Raw genomic sequence first — 6378 nt, 5'->3', positions numbered from 1 at the left:
GGAGGGTTGTTCATTGCCTCTGGGATGAAAATGCCAGACTCATTTTAATTTGCCGAGTCCAGATCCATCACCCGCTTAACTCTATTGCTGTTCCCTTTGTGTCCCTTCCAGAACACATTCTTCCCCTCACCCTCTCATTACCCAGCTTATTTCTACTAAACTTTCCGGAAGTGTCTGCTTAAAAGTCACTCTTCAGAATCTGTCTCTGACTTGTCAGGGTTGGGAGTCCTTCTTCTGTGCCCAGCACCTTTAGGGCTTCTTTTATAATAGCTCTAATTCCATGGTATTGTAGTTGTTTATTTCCCCTACTAAATTGTGAGGCCAGGGAAGTGCTACTTAAACTTTTGTTTTATATTCAAATATCTGATTTGGAATGTTGTTATATTCAAATATCTGATGTGGAAGCTAGTTTCTGTTTGTGATGTTTGAGCATGTAAAAGAGCTGAAGGGCTTAAAACTTGTACACCTTGATTCAGAAGAAGAATAATTGAATGATTTGGTGGTATAGAAGTTTTATGATGAGCTGTTTTCTCCCAGCTATATCAAAAAGCACCTGCAGCTGGACATAGTGGCCTCCTATAATCTCTGGTGGCTGAGGCAGGAAAAAGTTCAATACCAGCTTGGGAAATTTAGTGAGACCCTGTTTTAAAATAAAAAACTTAAAAGAGCTGGAAATGTAGCTCAGTGGTAGAGCATTTGCTTAGCATTTTGAGGCCCTGAGTTTAATCCCTAGTACTGAGGCAGAGGGAAAAGCAGCTTCAAGTTTGTAACCTGTATTAATGGACAGCTCAGTGTACAGAAAGCAAAAATGTGTTCCATCAAAGTTTTGAGCTAGGAGCATAGCTCAGTGGTACAGCACTTGCCTAGCATATTCAAGGCCCTGGGTTTGATCTCTAGCACTGGAAAAAAAAACTTTAATTATGTAGTTTATCCCTATGTACTACAGTGATATTCTAAAAAGGTATAATGTGGTGAATTATGTAAGTTGTGGGAGAATGATGACCACAGTTCTTAACCTATGCTGCTCTCCCGGAAAGAATGTGAGAATGCTCAGGAGCTTTAAAAATACTTACGATGCTGGGTACAGTGGCTCAGCCTGTAATCCCAGTGGCTAGGAGGCTGAGACAGGAGGATTGCCAGTTCAAAGCCAGCCTCAGCAATGGGGAGGTGCTAAGCAACTCAGTGAGACCCTGTCTCTAAATAAAATACAAAAAAAAAAAAAGGGCTGAGCCTTCAGTAGATGAATAGATAGGGAAACTTTGGTGTGTGTGTGTGTGTGTGTGTGTGTATACATACACACACACACACACACACACAATGGAATATTACTCAGCATTAAAAGAGAATAAAATCATGGCATTTGAAGGTAAATGGATGAAGTTGGAGATGGAGAATATAATGCTAAGTGAAGCAAGCCAATCTCAAAAAAAAAAAAAAAAACAAAGACTGGGCTGGGGATGTGGCTCAAGCGGCAGCGTGCTCGCCTGGCATGCGTGCAGCCCGGGTTCAGTCCTCAGCACCACATACCAACAAAGATGTTGTGTCCACCGAGAACTAAAAAATAAATATTAAAAATTTAAAAAAAACAAAGACTAATGTTTTCTTTGATATGAGGATGCTGACTCATAATGGCAATGGGCAGGGTGGGAGGGAGGGGGGAGTAAGGGAGGAATGGAGGAACTTTAGATGGGGTAAAGGGGAGAGAGGGGAAGGGAGGAAGCAAAAGGGTAAGAATGATGGTGGAATGAGTTAGACATCATTACCGTAAGTACACGTATGAAGACACGAATGATGTGAAAATACTTTGTGTATAATCAGTGTCTTGAAAAATTGTGCTCTATACGTGTAATATGAAATTAATTGCATTCTGCCATTATGTATAACAAATTAGAATAAATTAATAATTTAGTAAAAGAAGAGGGGCTGAGGATGTGGCTGAGTGGCTGAGTGCCTGGTACCCTCCTGGGTTCAATCCCTGGTACCCTCCACACACACACACAAAAAATACCTGTGCTTATTCAATCAGAATCTCTTAGAGATGGGCTGGAGCTCCCAAAGCCCAATTGGTTTGGTTTACATTGCCATTAGGTAGTTATTTCTGCCTCCCCCTTACTGGGGATCATACCCAGGGGCACTCTGCCACTCAGCTACATCCCTAGTTTCCCCCACACACATACTTTTTGTTTATTTTTAAATTTTTCTGTTTTAAGACAAGATCTTGCTAACCTGCCCAGCTAGCCTTGAACTTGTGATCCTCCTGCCTCGGGTTCCTAAGTAGCTAGGAGTGATTACAGGTGGGCAACACTGCACCCAGCTTCATTTCTTGAAATGGTGTTTATATACTAAGACAGTAGTTGGTTCATTGGGTCCTAAAATTTTTGCACACCCATGTAAAACTTTTTTTAAGGTATTGTATAAGTTGGTAAGTTTTGCCTACAAATGGACTGATACTCCTGGTATTGAAAATACATACTGGCCAGTTATTTACCCTCTCTGACTTTGTAATTTACAAACAAAGAATAGGCACCTGCATCAGCTGGGGTATCTGGAGGGTGAGCCTTATGAAGGTGCCCATTACCATGGCATTGTGAGTGACCAAATAGTTAATGAACTTGAATGGGGACTTTTGGGGAAAATAAATTATCGCCATAGAATATGTTCAAATGTTTTGATCCCTAAACTGCATGAGATTCCCAGTACATTTTGAGTTTTTAAGTTGAAAGAGTTATTAAGTCTTAGGAAAATCTTAGTCAAAATTCTTCTCACACAAGGCGCTAAGCAACTCAGTGAGATACCCTGTTTCTAAATTAAAAATACCAAGTAGGAATGGGATGTGGGTCAATGGTTGAGTGCTCCCTGAGTTCAATCCCCAGTACTAAAAAAAAAAAAGTTCTTCTCACTTCTCAGGTATTTCAGCATTATGATTATGCAGTGGGCCATAGTTTAGAATAAGCTTTAAAGTAATGCACATACATGGGACTAAGAGCCCCAAGTAGAAATTGTAAATGGAAAATAAAGTTTTTTTGTTTAACCTCTGGCTTCCTCTCACCAGAGAAAGTCCCTATTAAGGAAGTCACTGTGTCTTTCCAAAAATGATTAAAAATATTATTTTTCTGCCCTTTGATTTTATAACTTAATGCAGTGTGAAGATCTTCCCTTAAGATTACATCCCATCATAGTATATGTTCAACAGAATTGTTTACTGATATACTCCTCAGGCAATAACTTTTGGAACCCTGTCACCCCATCCTCTTAAGTATTTCTTTGCCTGCCCCTGCTCTTCTTGATTGTTTCTTCTCTATACTTCACTGAGTCTGCAGCTTTCAGTCTTTTCTCTCACATTCTCTTCTGTTTCTCCTGCTCAAGGCCTCCTGGTGCCTCTGTGCCAGAGAGATTACCATCGCTTTTGGCTGGCTGAAGAAGGATATCACAAAGCTGGGACAGCAAAGTTCAGTGACAAAATTAGAATCCAAACAGATCTTGACAGGCTAGAATCCAGCTGGTTGACATTTAACAGGTATAAATATAGAGTCTTATGCATTAGTTTTAAAATACAGAAAACTTGTAGGGATGTAACTTGAGAGAGGCTCTCTTAAAATACTATATAAATGTCATTATTTAACTATCCCTAAACTAACCTACTTGTAGAATGTAAGTTCTGGCAAATACCTGAGTATCATTATTCTTCATAGGCCCTCATTGACTGAGTGAGCTAGCTTCCTTTTTAAGCTAGGAAAAGTTGGTTGGTAAATTTGGTATAAAAACATAAGAAACTGCATATGAACTGAATCTGACTCCTAGAAAAGAATCTTCTGTACTGATTACTTAACATCTGTGTGCTAGGTAGGACAAAGCAGTGAATGAAGCTGGGAAAGTATATTAGACAGCTTTTTGTCTCTTTGATAAAATACCCAAGAAAAACAACTCAGAGAGGTAAAGATTTATTTTGGCTTATGGTTTCTAATGTTTCAGTCCATGGTTGACTGGCTCTGTTGTTTCTGGGCTTGTGGTGGGGCAGTATATCATGGCAGAAGGGCATGTCAAAGTAAAACTGCTCAATTCATGGTAGCCAGGAAGGAGAGAGAGAGAGAGAGAGAGAGAGACAGACAGACAGACAGACAGACAGACACCAACCTGGGACACCACATCTGATTTAATTGTAGGTTTTGAGAACTGTTAGTGACTTATCAAGCCATGATTGGTGGTGCATGCCTGTAGTCCCAGCTACTCAGGAAGCTGAGGCAGGAGGATTAAAAGTTTGAGGCCTGGGTTGGGACTGTAGCTCAGAGGTAGAGCGCTCGCCTACCATGTGTGAGGCACTGGATTTGATCCCCAGCACCATATACGAATAAAATAAAGATATTGTGTCCACCTATAACTAAAAAATAAATACTTTTTTGAAAAAAAAATTTTGAGGCCAGCCTCAGTAACTTAGTGAAACCCTGTCTCCAAACCAAAAATGAAAAGGGCTAGGGATGTAGCTCAGGGGTAAGGCACCCCTAGGTTCAATCACCAGTACTGAAAAAAAAATTTTTGACTTTTCCACCTTTGGTTAATTCAATGTATATGGACCATTTAAAATGTGTAGCTAGTTTACCTACCCAAATGATTATATATTAGGGATCAAAATCCTTGGTTAAAGTGAAAAAAAACTGTTTTTCAAAAAATGAAGCTGGGTACTGTGCCTCACACCTGTAATCTCAACTACTTGGGAGACTGAAGCAGGAAGATTATAAGTTTGAGTCCAACCTGGGCAGCTTATCAAGACCCTGTCTTAAAATAGAAAATAAAAAGTTCTGGAGATACAGCTCTATGGCAGAGTACTTGCCTAGTATGTGTGAGGCCTTGAGTTTGATCCCCAGTACTGGAAAAAACCAAAACTGAACAAACAGAAACCCTCAACTTTGGGCAATTACTCCTCTGGGAAATATCAGTGATATTTGGTATAAACATGCATATATTCTCTTGGATAAGGAAAATAACTACTAATATTTTAGAACCTACTATACCTAACATATTGAATACAAATTCTTCAGGATTACAAATTCTCAGTTATATTTGCAGTGATCAGGATGTCACAATATTAAACCAATGTACATCCCTAAACTGAGAATGAAATGATAACAGAAAACCTAGACCCACTTGAGTGTGCAGCTCTGTCCAAAGAGCTTTCATTCCTGTTCTTCTATATCCTGGAAAAACTTGAATTGGTTGAAAAGATAATAGTTGCTTACTAATACCTGTTTCAGTTATGTGCCTTCTCACTACCAGATTATTTCATTCTTACTTATTTGAGGCTATATCTCCAAAAGAGAACTCTTGATTATTTTTTCCACTTTCTTTTATTGTGATAAAGTACATATAAAACTTACTATCTTAACCATTTTTTTTACAGTGCAATAGATTAAACTTGGGGCCTTGCACATGCTAGGCAAGTGCTATATCAGTGAACTCCCAGCTTCACCTGTCTTAACCATTTTTAAGTGTACAATTCAGTACACTTAACACATTCAAATTGTCATATAACCATCACCACTGTCCATTTCCCATACTTTTTTCATCTTACAACACTGAAATACTGACTCCCCATTCCTGCTCTTCCCAAGTCCCTGGTAACCACCATTCTTCTTTCTTCTATCTTTGTGAATTTGACTAATCTAGGTACCCCATATTAATGGACTCATGCATGCAACATTGGTCTTTTTTGTGACTGACTGTCCATTCAGTGTAATGACCTCAGAGTTTATTTTTCTCAGCTTTATTGTTAGTATGACTAGAAGACCTGACAAGAGCAACCTGGAGGAGGAAAAGTTTATTTTGGCTCATAGTTTCAGAGATTCAGTGTATGGTCAGCCAAATCTATTGCTCTGGGCCTGAGGAAAGGCAGAACATCATGACAGAAAGGTGTGGAAAAGAGAAGCAGCTCAGGACATGGCAACCAAGAAGCAAAAAGAGCTGTGCTTGCTAGGGACAAAATATAAATCCTACAGTCACATCCCCAGTGACCTACTTCCTCCAGCCACACCCTACCTGCCTACAGTTACACCCAGTTAATCCTGCATGTGACTGACTAGGTCATATCTCGTAATCTGATCATTTCATTTCTGAAAATTCTTGTGTTGTCTCACACATGAGAATTTGTGAGACATCTCTTAACAAAACTATAGCAGAGTTCATCTGTGAAATTATATGTGTCAGAATTTCCATCCTTTTTAAGGCTAAGTAATAATCCAGTTATATGTATCTACTATATCTCTTAACCCATCAATGTACATTAAAACTTTTATTTTTAACATGTACTCTAACAACATTATTGCATCTAAAAAAAAGTCATCCCCCAGTGTTATTCAATATCTTGTCAGTGTAAATTTCTCTTTT

The 6378-nt window shown here is 39.0% G+C and overlaps 1 protein-coding gene across 3 annotated transcripts in view; it reads left to right on the top strand.

Moving 5' to 3' along the window:
* The window catches only part of Cltcl1 (clathrin heavy chain like 1), a 103938-nt gene that overhangs the window by 3736 nt on the left and 93824 nt on the right, over window positions 1–6378 (top strand). The gene's annotated exons all lie outside the window — the stretch shown is intronic.

The sequence above is a fragment of the Urocitellus parryii genome, chromosome 3, assembly GCF_045843805.1.
Source record: "Urocitellus parryii isolate mUroPar1 chromosome 3, mUroPar1.hap1, whole genome shotgun sequence".
Taxonomy (NCBI): Eukaryota; Metazoa; Chordata; class Mammalia; order Rodentia; family Sciuridae; genus Urocitellus; species Urocitellus parryii.
This window is presented reverse-complemented; position numbering and strand designations above follow the sequence as displayed.